The sequence below is a fragment of the Cupressus sempervirens genome, chromosome 7 (genome assembly GCF_028749045.1).
Source record: "Cupressus sempervirens isolate cs-2001-9-10 chromosome 7, ASM2874904v1, whole genome shotgun sequence".
NCBI lineage: Eukaryota > Viridiplantae > Streptophyta > Pinopsida > Cupressales > Cupressaceae > Cupressus > Cupressus sempervirens.
In genome coordinates this window covers 373,450,097-373,463,236 of record NC_143124.1, presented here as the reverse complement: position 1 = coordinate 373,463,236, position 13,140 = coordinate 373,450,097, and positions in this window count along the sequence as shown.

The following is a 13,140-nucleotide window of genomic DNA, read 5'->3' as shown; positions in this document are numbered from 1 at the left end:
ATCTATCTTTGTGAAGTACTGAGCTCCACTCAAGCAGTCCATAAGGTCATCCATCCTTGGCAAAGGAAACCGGTACTTGATGGTTATCCTATTTATAGCTCGAGAATCTGTACACATCCTCCACTCTCCATCCTTCTTTTGGTGCAAGTACTGCAGGTACTGCGCATGGACTCAGGCTCTCTCGAATCAAGCCCTTCCTCAACAACTCCTAAACCTGTCTATTTAGCTCCTCTATTTCAGTCGGAGTCATTCTGTGAGCAGCCTTGTTAGGCAAACTAGCTCCTGGAATCAGATCTATTTGATGACTGATTAGCCTTATTGGTGGCAATCCATTTGGAACATTATCAGAGATAATATCTCCAAATTCCCCTAGTAAATCTGAAACTTCAAGTGGCATTTCACTACTACCTTCTTTATCTTTCCTAGGAATCAAAGTATAGCACATATGCTGATGTTTCATGCCATCTAAAAACTTCCTTCCTTCAAAAAGAAAAATCCTAGCACTGCTACATACCTTTTCACCTTCCTTTTTCATGGGCTTCAATTTGTGGCGAACTCCATCCTTTGTCAGAGAGTATGTGTTTGCATGTCCATCATGCACTGCATGTCTATCAAACTGCCATGGTCTACCCAACAATAGATGACAAACATCCATCAAAATAATATCACAGAGAACTTCATCATGGTAACTCCCAATTTTGAATTTCACTAAACATTGTTCACTTACTAGGACCTTATGATCATCTTTTACCCAAGCAATCCGATAGGGTTCGGGATGTTTCTCCCTGTTGAGCTTCAGCTTAGAGACCATCTCTTCTGATACCAAGTTATCAGTTCTACCACCATCAATGATCACGTCGCAACATTTATCCTCACACTTGCATTTGGTACAGAATAAACTCCTCCGTTGTCCTGGTTCAATCTCACCACTTAGTAGGACTCTTTCATTTACCAAGGTCTCTCCTCTTTTTGCATCCTCTGAATGTGATGCTTATGCATCCTCATTCACATGAGAAACCCTAGCTTGGCCCTCATCTCTCCTATCTGTCCTTCCTTGTCGTTGAGGGCATTCAAAGGCACGATGACCTTCTTCATTGCAATGAAAACAGGTACCACGAAAGCCTCCTCTTCCTTGTCCACGTCCTCTACCTCTTCCTCTCTGATTTTGAAAGTCTTGATCATGGGAGCGATTGAAACCCTCATTCCTATGGTTTCTGCTAGTACCCACATCTTCATTTTTCTTTTGGGTTTCATTGCGGCCTCCAGATGACCTACCGCTTCCCCTTCCTCCTTGACCATGCCCTCTTTGTCTTCCTTTAGACCTTTTATTCAACTTCTCTTCAACTCATGGGGCAAACTGGTATGCCTCTTCAACGCTGGTCATTCTTACCAGACTTAATTCCTCCTGGATGCTAGGTCGCAACCCACTGATATAACAAGAAACCTTCTGCTTATTTGCTTCTACATGCCCTGCTCTAATCAAGAGTTGGTAAAATTCCTCTGTATATTCTTGGACTGACCTTCCTGCTTGCTTTAACCCATGCATCTTCTTAAACAAATCAAGCTCGTAGTCCACAGGAATGAACTGCTTCTTCAATTTGTCCACCATGCGATCCCATCTTGTGATCTTCTCCTTTCCTCTTCTGTTTCTTTCCAATTGAACCTCTTGCCACCAAATTTTGGCATGGCCTTTTAGTTTTTCCTTTGCAAAATTAACCCTATCTGGGTCCCTGATATCCTCATACTCAAAGTATTCTTCCAGTTCATTGATCCAATCGATCAACTCATCTGGTTTCAGATTTCTTGAAAATACACCCACTTCAATTGTGGGTCTTTTCCCAAACTTAGTAATGGCCCTAAAAAGCCTTTCCTCTGCATTATTTAGAAATTCCCCATCAAATTCCTCTTCTAGTCCCATTACTTCTTCTTCATTGTCATCCTCACTGTTGTCCCCTGCGGCAACATTCGCTCCTCTACGAAGCTCCTCTTGCAATGCCTGCACCTGCCTTTGGAGTGCTCTAACCTCCTCAGGATTAAAAGTTCTAGCCATTTTTCCATGCTCTCTTCATGAAGGCATCTTCTAACTCGAACCCACAACCACACAATCCTAGTGCAAACTGCCTCACAGTCGGCGTTCTGTCTACACACTCAGGAAAACCCGCTCTGATACCACTTGATGGGGACACAACCCAAGAACAAAATGGACACAACAGAAAAGGGAAATTATATTAACTAAGAAAATAAGCTAGTACAAATAATACAGAGAAAATAAACTTGAAAACATGCCCTAAGGGCTTACAATAACATAAATCTGGAGATAATTTCTCCTTTCAGTACCTCCTCTCAAACTCCACTCCGAACTGCCTTTTACAATGCCAAAAATCTCCTTAAATAGACCCCAGAGGGTTAATGACTAGGAGTACATTCTAGAAAGTGCTAGTAGGCATCCACCGACCAAATAGAAGGTTCTAGAAGCTGCGTTAGAAGTCGGTGCAAATCTAGAAGAATCCAGAAATGGTAATCGAACTTCCGGGAGGCATAACTTTTGAACCGTAGCTCTGATTGACGAACCGTTTATATTTTCAAAAAGCTCTTGGAGCGCTCTATAGCCCTATGGACTAGCTTTTCTTTTCCCCCATATTTTTGGCCCTTTTTGTCATTTAATGCCCCTAACCTGACTTTGAAGCATTCTTAGGAGGTCGCCAAAACTCAAAAAACTGCAATAACTTTCAAACCGTGGGGCCTTTTGACCTGATTCTTTTTTCGGAATGCTCTAAATCAAAATTACATTCATCTAGACAATTCACACCTTCTAGGTCACCAAAATGATGGCCAAATTGCATGCTCCTATTTTTTTGAGATTTTCTAGCACACTGATAGTTGAATTGTGAGAGTTGGAACTTTTATTTGACCCAAATGGGTATCCAAAAATGAAAAGACATGAAATAGAATCTAAGTCTAAGTAAATTTTTTGGGTGACACAGGATTGCCCTTATACCTCTGGATGCTCCTGCATCATAATCTAGCAAATTAGATGCTTACCATTCTGACCTCTATCAATGACAATATCTCATCCCTTACTAGAATGCTAAAAACAAGGGGACTTTTGGATGGAAGTGAGGAGAAGGATAGAGAAACAACTAGGATGGAAGATGAAGTGACTACTAACATAACCTTCAGTAGCATGGAGCAGGATAGTCAAAAGAAGTAGGACTAGGTGGCTAAGGAGATTAACAAAGCCTATGAAGTAGTGGAAACGATGTAGGAGCTAGAGAGAAAGACAGAGGATTAATAATGGTTTTCCTTTTCTTGTCTTCTGGAATGAATGATTGCTATAGTTATTTTTGTCTAGTAGGTTTGTTAGTCTATTGTACGAGCCTTCAGGTTGGCCTTCATTTTCTAGCTGGGCTTTATCTGCTTATTATCAACCTTGGTTTTTTGTCTATCTATTGAATTGGCCTTTTGGTTGGCCTTCTTTTACTGGCTGGGCTCTTTCTACTTATTATCAGCCTTATGATGTGTTTTAACTCTCAAGTTTCAGGATCCTTGCAAAACCTATTTTTCTCATCAAAAAGCCATAACTTCTAAAATACATGCACAAACAAATCATTAAGGAGAACAAAGTCAAGAGAATTTTGTACAAAGACAACAAAGACCAAGGAATAGATGCAATAAATGTACAAAGGGTCTTAATCCTTATGATATGCTAACCTCCTTAGTTAGTAATTGCTTAAATTTCTAGTTGATTTGTTGAATTTGAAAGACCAAATGAATATTTATCTAAACCTCAACTTGGAATAGTGAAAATAGAGAAGTGAGACATTAAAATATATCATAGTAAAGCTATAAAAATATAATAACTTACTGATCATTATGGCTATTATAGTTAACTTTACACTTGTTTCTCCGTATGTATAATAATATGACATGGCTTACTCCACAAACTATAATATTAGAATGTAATGTAGCCCCAAAATGAGCATCTTTTCAATACAATTTGTGATTAAAAAAATAGTAGGCAAGTTATTATATATATAACCTTTCACTATTTTTTGACAAACTAGCATCCCCAAAAGATGTGTCTTATACTTTCCTACCCATGAAAAAATGAGAAATTAGTCATCTTGATCAAAAATCATTTCAACTTGTCCCTAGTAGGTAATATGCAATGTAAAATTTTCCAAAAAAAAATTCAACATGTGAATTCACTTTTGATCTCTACATTTGAGCAAATAGTTTTAAAACTTTTTATTAAACCTATAATCCATTTGTATTTTAGCCAATACTCTAAAGGAATATTATGAAGTAAATATAAGTAAACCTCCCTTAGAGAAAAATTAAGAAATGATATGATAACAACCATAACCAATATTTAAAGGAGTGGTATTTGATAGGGGTGCATAACTTCATAGATAGATCAAATGACACAAGAGATTGCACAAAAATGAAAAAAAATTGTATTTGCCTTTCAAATAGAATTGAATTTAAACATTATGCCAAAAAATAGCTCACCATAAGAAAATCCCAAAGTTTCCCTATTTTGTAAGCTTGTTCTTTAAAGAGGATATCAGACTATTTTGAAAACTTTAAAGAAATGGGTTGATCATGATGTCAAATACTAATTAGAGAGGAGGTGAAGCTTTAATTGATAAAAATGATGCACAAAGGAGTTTATCTAATCAACCCACTTGTAACGATGCATCATTAATACTATCAAGATTAATTCAAATTTGTATCAAGATTTTCTATAGTTCAGTCTGATAATCCATTAGCAACCAAATGAAATCTTGATCTGCTAACCTTGAGCCACCTTTACTTTTAGGTTGAATAAATTGATTCCATGAAGTGGATATAAATCCCTTGTGATGATCATGTATTTAGCCCAAAAATATTTTATAGTTATTTTGGTTAAATTTGTATATCCCTTTTTCAAAGGCATCCAACGTGATGAATAATGAACATATGTTGCAAGGTATATTTTTCTTGCTACTAAATTTTCTTATCCAAATAAAGAAACTTATTTCCTAATTGAAAATTGTATTCTTGGGTATATTGGTGTTGAAAATAATTGATTAATTGTGTATTGTCTTTGATGTTACACAAAATTTTATATCATTGTCAGTCAGTGTATGTCAAGCTCACTCAGACATTGAAGATAGTTTCTTGTGTCTGCTAAGCATTATCTACCAAGTTCACTTGGGTGACAAAGAGAAGTTTGCAAAATTTGAATGTTAATCGAGCTCACTTGGTTAATGAAGGAAATGCTAGATGGAACCAATGTTAACTGATTTCACTTAGTTACCAAAGGAACTTTGTGAATATGTAGTGTTAATTGAGTTCACTTGGTTAACATAAGAAAATCATTGCTAAGTTAGTGTCTACCAAGTAGGGTAAGCTAATAAATGATTTTCTTGTTTTGGCATATTGAGTTCAATTATTTTGTTTATTGGTTCAAGATGACTAAGAAGATGAATAGTAAGTATTCTAAGTTGCATTCAAGCTGACTTGTTATTGTGTAAGATATAAATATAAGGTCAAGTTGAGGATTGAATGCATGGAGCAATAATAGAAGATTTGAAGATGCTTAGAGGAAGAGAATTGGAAGGATAAGAAGAATACCCTTGTTGAGCTACAAAGATTCATTTGATTAGGAGGGATCAAGTCTACAATCCATAATTGAGATCTATAATCAGCAATTCAGTTGCATCGGAAATCAAGTCATCTCATTGTTGCTTTCTAAGCATTATAGTGGTGATCTAAAATCTCTTAACAGAGTTGGCTTAACAACTATTTGTAAATCCTCTAACAAGGTGACATTTCAAAATTGAATTGTCTAAAGATCTCTAACAAGGCCACTCCTAATAGGGTGATTAAAGCTTTTAATAGGGTTACACCTAATTGTGTGTTTTGTAACCTTTAACAGGGTTGGCTCCTAACACTAGGGCTCATTTCATAATAATGAAAATTAGTAACTAGTTGCAATTGGTGGTTTTCCCCAAATTGGGTTTCTATGTTAAATCTTGGTGTCAATTGTGTTCAAGATATTGTCTTTATGTGTTTGCAACTAAGTTAAAGTAAGATTGATCTTAGAGAATATCTTAAGATTTTCATGTTAAGCATTTACTGAGTTATTTTATTATCTGTTGAGTTACAACATTTGCTAGTGTAAACCAAGTACATGTGTGTTTGCTGAGTTACAAAATAATTCAATTTAATCATAGTTTGATTTGTATTGACATCTAAGGGATCTGGGATTTATTTTTCTAGTAACTGATTCACCCCTCCCCTCTCAATTACTCCTATTATATTTCCAACAATTGGTATTAGAGCTTCTTGGTTCTTGCAGAAAAGGTTTCAAGGACCTAAGCTAAGGATTAGGGTATCTTATAGAAGGGTTATTCCAAAGCTGAACAAAGATAACTTCAAGGCATGGTAAGAACTCATGAGTCTACACTTGGCAACCATTAGAGATTTAGGGCTAAAATATCTAGATGCCAAATACAAGGCTCCTACCACTAGAACTATGATTGTTGAAGAAACTATAGAGAAAAAGAGTCATAATATCATGATGATTGATATTTCTTCATCTCTCAACTATGTCAAATTTGATGAGGACAAAAACTGTGGAATTACTTATGTAATGTGGATCAAGCTAAAAGCCATCTATGAAGGAGATGAAAATGTAAGGAGAACCAAAGTTGAAAGTCTTAGAGGATAGTTTGATCAGATGAAAATGAGAGAGGATGAAAACATTGCAAAATACATTGAAAGGATCAAAGCCAGTGTCAGTGCTATCAAAGCCTCTAAGGAATAATTGAAGATGTGACAATGGTAAGCAAGGTACTCATAATCCTTCTTCCTATCTATGCAATCAGATTATTTTCTATTCAAGAGATGACATGTGATTCAAATAATAGATAAACTTGGATGCTCTAGTTAGAAGATTAACAACATTTGAGCTAGATAAAAATGATAATTATGTTCCTAGTTCTAGCAATCTTGAGTCAACATCTAAAGGTAAGTTGTCACTCAAGAAGAAAGTCAAAAGGTCAAAAGACAAACAATCTAAAAGTGAAGGGGAAGATAATTCTGATAGTGATCTTGAAGCCATTGAAGCATTCCTTGTAAGAAGGTATCCCAAAGGTAAAGGAAAGTATAAAGGAAAGATTCCTTTAATCTATTTCTCTTGTGAAGAAGTTAGACACATTGTTGTAAGCTGTCCAAATAGAGAAGACAAAGATGAAAAGAAGCACAACAAGTACAAAGGAAAGAAGGATTTCAAGAATTACAAGGACTACAAGGACAAAGGTAAGAAATATTGTTTTATAGCTAAAGACTCAGATAGTAGTGAAGATGATGAAATGGTATATATTGCTATAAAATATGAATCTAATGATGAAGGAGATAAATTGGCACTTATCTCTCATGTGAGAAAGAATGATACATGGATTATTGATAGTGGCTACTCACATCATATGACTAGTGATAAAACAAAATTTGAACACATAAAAAATTATGATGGTGGTAGTGAGAGATTTGGAAATAATGAACCTTGTTGGATAAAGGTAAAAGGTTGTATGTCACTAAACAATAAACTTCTATGTGATAATGCCTATTGGGTTTAAGGACTAAAGCTAATCTACTGAGTGTGGTATAGTTGAATAACATTGGATTCAAGGTAGAATTCATGAATGGGAAGGCCAAACTATTGGATGGAAAAGGAAATTTGGTTGGGTTTGGAAAACAAACAAAAGGTAATCTATTCTACCTAGATCATAGTGAAAGTTCATGTTTTATTACTCAAGTAGAAGAAAGTTGGTTATGGCATAAAAGGTTATGTCATGTAAATTTTGATAATCTAATCAAGATAAGAAAGAAGAAAAGAGTAAGAGGTATTCATAGCCTAAGGAAACCTAATATGGGCCTATGCAAAAATTGTCAAATTAGTAAAATGGGAAAGAAAAGTTTCAAAAGAAAAGATTATCATTCAGGAGAAGTCGTAGAGCTAGTTCATACAAACTTATGTGGACCTATTGGGATAGAGAGTTACAGTGGAGATAAGTACTTTATTCTTTTTGTTGATGATTATTCTAGAATGATGACTACAATGTATCTAAAAGGAAAGTCTTAAGCATTTCAAAAATTTAAGTGGTATTTGGCAAGAGAAGAAAAAGAAACTGAAAAAAAAAGTTAAAATGTTTAAGATTAGACAGAGGTGGTGAATTCATTTCCAATGAATTGAATGAATTTTGCATTGAAATAGGAATTAAGAGACAAGTATCAACCCCTGGTACACCTCAGCAGAACGGTATAGTAGAAACAAGGAACATATCCATCATAGATTATGCAAGAACCTTGATGATAGAAAATAATGTTGCAATTCAATACTGGAAGGAAGTAATCAGTATTGCAATGTGTACCTTGAATAGAGTATAGTTGAAGAAGGACTCAAATAAAACTTCTTATGAACTATGGTATGGCTACAAACCTAATGTAAGTTACTTTAAAGTATTTGGTAGCAAATGTTATATCTTGGAGGAATCTAGGAAAGGTAAATTTGATGTCAAAGGTGATGAAGGCATATTCCTAGGATACTCCTGCAGAAGTAAAGCATACAAATGTTTGAATTTATCCACTCATAAAATCATAGAAAGTGCACATGTAAGAATTGATGAGTTTGCATAAAAGAGTAAAGAAGAGAGCAACAAAGAACCTAAGGATTACATAAGATTTGTTTATTATGAACCTAATACATTGCCAAATCAACTTGGAAGTCAAGAGACCTCACCTCCCAAGTCACCAAAATCTCCTAAAGCTACCGAGTTGCAAATAGTGCAACCTAAGTCATAGTCTAAAGGACCCAAGTTATAGTCAAAGGCTACCAAGCTATTGCAAGTGCAAGCTGAGTCTGATGCACTCAAGTCATAGATAGTGGGATCTGAGCTTGATGTAGAAGATCATGAAGAGGTTAGTGGAAAAAAATCCAAATCCAAAGTACATGCGTTAGCAAGATATGTTAGAAGGCACAATGCACCTGATGAAATCATTAGAGACAAGTTAGATGGAACAATGACAAGAAACAAATTTAAAGGTACATGTTTGTCTGTTGAATTTGAACCTAGATTAGTGAAAGATGCTTTAGATAATGAAAGTTGTATTGAAGCTATGAATGAAGAAACTGAATAGATAGAGAGAAATAAGACTTGGACTCTTGTTCGTAGACCCAAGAATAAAAATGTAATTGGTACAAAGCAGGTTTTCAAAAATAAGCTAAATGAAGATAGAGAAGTTTTCAGAAATAAAGCAAGATTAGTTTGTAAAGGTTATTCTCAAGAAGAAGATATTGATTATGATGATACTTTTTTTTCTATTGCAAGATTAGAAGGTGTTAGAACTTTAATAGCATGTGCAATACATACAGGGTTTAAATTTTATCAAATGGATGTGAAATCTGCATTCTTGAATGGAATTCTTGAAGAGGAAGTGTACATAGAGCAACCTAAAGGTTTTGTAGATCCTAGAAAAAGGGATATGGTATATAAATTACATAAAGCATTGTATGGTCTTAAGAAAGCTCCTTGAGCTTGGTATGAAAGACTTCATAACTACTTGATAAAGATTGGTTTTCAGAGAACAAATGATAACAACAATCTATATATCAAAGAAGGACCAGACACAAAGATTGTATTAGCATAAATCTTTGTGGAAGACACTTTATTTATAGGAAATGATGATTTATGCAAGGTATTTTTAGAAGAGATGAGTAAATAATTAGAGATGTCCATGTTTGGACAAGATAAAATTCTTTGTTGGATTGTAGATTTAACAAAAGAAAGCTAGTATCTACATTACTCAATCCACATATATCAAGGAGATATTAAAGAAGTTTGGAATGGAAGATTCAAGATCAGTTGGAACATCTATGTCTACTAGACATAAGCTTTCAAAAAATGATGATTCCAAAGAAATGATTGAAAAATTACAATATGTAGTGCACACAAGGCTTGATATTGCATTAGCAGTTGGTATGGTGGAAAGATTCTCAACAAATCCTAAAGAAAATCACATGGTAGAAATCAAGAGAATCATGAGGTATCTGAAAGGTACTAAAGAATATGGATTATGGTACAAAAAGGAAGGCAATTTTTATTTGAAAGCATTCACAGATGCTAATTGGGTAGGAAGTGTTGATGACATAAAGAGAATCAGTGGTGGAGCATTCTTTCTTGGTAAAAGACTAGTGTCTTGGACAAGCAAGAAGAAAAATTATATTTCTTAGTCCACAACAAAGGTAGAATATGTGGCAACAATAGTTATTTGTTCAAATGTTGTTTGGTATAAAGAGAGAAATCAAGGGTCCAATGGTTATATTTTGTGATAACACCAATGCAATTAATATATCAAATAATCATGTGATGCATACCAAAACCAAGCACATTTCTATAAATATAATCTTTTAAGAGAATTGGTATAGGATAAAGAGGAAAGATTATAATATGTGAATACTACAGAAAAAATTGCAAACATATTCACTAAGCCATTACCTAAGGATGCATTTATTTATTCCCCTATCTGAAGCTCATTAAAATAATGTTTAGTGATTCATCAACTAGAGCATGTTGAAAATTAGTTAGTTGATGCATCATTGCATATGAATTAGTACATAAGGTACATTAATATTCACTAAATACTATCTTTGGCATAAGATGTCAAAGAGGGAGAAGTTTGCTATCATATCTCACAAAAATTTTATCAAGAGGAAGAGTATATATTCTTAGAGATGTCAAAGAACGAGAACTTGGTCTAAAGTTTGATATCAGAAGTAGATGTTGAAGATAGAGTTTTATTGATAGAGGGAGAAATTGAAGGTAGAGGGAGATTGTTGAAAATAATTGATTAATTGTGTATTGTCTTTGATGTTACAAAAAATATGATATCATTGCTAGTTAGTGTATGCCAAGCTCACTCAGGCATTGAAGATAGTTTCCTATGTCTATCAAGCATCCTAGAGTTTTCCTAGTTTAGAAGATAGTGTCTACCAAGTTCACTTGAGCGACAAAGAGAAGTTTGCAAAAGTTGCGTGTTAACCAAGCTCACTTAGTTAATGAAGGAAACGTTGGATGGAGCCAATGTTAACTAAGCTCACTTGGTTACCAAAGAAACTTTGTGAATATGCAGTGTTAACTGAGTTCACTTGGTTAACACTGGAAAATCATTGCCAAGTTAGTGTCTACCAAGCAGGGTTAGCTAACAAAGTAATTTCTTGTTTTGGCATATTGATTTCAATTATTTTGTTTGTTGTTTCTAGCCGACTAAGAAGATGAATATTAACTATTCTAAGTTGTATTCAAGACGACTTGACATTGTGTAAGATATAAATATAAGGTCAAGTTGATGATTGAATGTGTGGAACAATAATAGAAGATTTGAAGATGCTTAGAGGAAGCAAATTGGAAGGATAAACGAAATAGCCTTGTTGATCAAATATTCAAGCTAGAATTGAGATATGTAATTAGTAATTCAGTTTCATAAGAAATTAGGTCATCTCATTGTTATTTTCTAACCATAGTAGTAGTGATCTAAAATCTCTTAACAGAGTTGGCTTAATAGCTATTTGTAAATCCTCTAACAAGGTGACATTTCAAAATTGAATTGTTTAAAGACCTCTAACAAGGCCACTCCTAACATGGTGATTAAATACTCTAATAGGGTCACACCTAATAATGTATTTTGTAACTTTTAATAGGGTTGGCTCCTAACAGGACTTACTTTAGAAGAGTGAAAATTAGTAACTAGTTGCAATTGGTGGTTTTTACCAAATTGGGTTTCCACGTTAAATCTTGGTGTTAGTTGTGTTCAAGCTATTTCCTTTATGTGTTTGCAACTAAGTTAAAGTAAGATTAATCTTAGATAATATCTTGAGATTTTTATGTTAAACATTTACCACGTTATTATAGTATCTACTGAGTTACAACATTTGCTAGTGTAAACCGAGTACATGTGCATTTGCCAAGTTATATAAGAATTTAGTTTAATCATAGTTTGATTTGTATTGACATCTAAGGGATTTGTGATTTATTTTTGTAGTAATTGATTCACCCCTCCCCTCTTAGTTACTCCTCTTATATTTCCAACAATTGGTATACCATTTTCACATATTATAGAGACAAAGACAAAGACATAGATATAGAAATAGAGAGAGATAGAGAAAATTTATAGAGTATACTAGGGTAACTCATACTTTCTCCGTGTTTAATTTTTTTCAATTCTTATTGAATCCACTAAGGAATAAGCTCAATTAAACCATTAAAATTTCAATTTTATCACATACAATTTAAGATCCTCAAATGAAATAGTATAGCTCCAATATGTCCATCATATCTAAATATCTTTTTCAAAACTTTGTTAGAATATAAAACTATCATTAGGATAATAAGAATCAATTTCATTAACATTGTGATTGACAATTTGAAGTAGTTCTTAGATTCAACTTCATATTATTGGCAATTTGAAGTACACAACCTAAAACATTAGTCATATGGACATAAAGGAGCTAAAGGACATCCCTTCTAGATAGGTATTTATAGAGGAAATAAATTTCAAATCCAATAATTGAAATAAAAAAGCTAGATATATCAAAACCCAAATTTTGAAGCATACTAAGTATAAATCTTTAGTAAATCATGTCATAATTCTTATCAAAATTGAGTTTGATCAAAATAGCATTTTGGCCTATTTGTTGACCTCGTTCACAATTTTGTCATGTTAACATGAGATTGTCAAGGATAAATTTGCTAGTAATTAATAGTGTTCTCTCAACTCTAACAATTCCTTGCACCACTAATTTCCTTTGTATATCCAATGCTTCTGCTATAATTTTATGTCAAGTAATGTGATAGGTTGCCAATAAAAAATAAAGTCTTTAATCTCTTGGAACTAATTAACCTTTCTTGGTTGCCTCTAGGCATAAACAATAATAATCTACCTAAAATTTCTGTCACATATCTTGGTAGAATTCTTTAGGAAGTCAATCATTGGACAAAATTTTGTAAGAGGCCATAGAAAAAAACAATTTTCATGTCTTCCAATGAATTTTTTTTATTTTATTATTGGCTATCATTATTATCTATTCTATTAGGA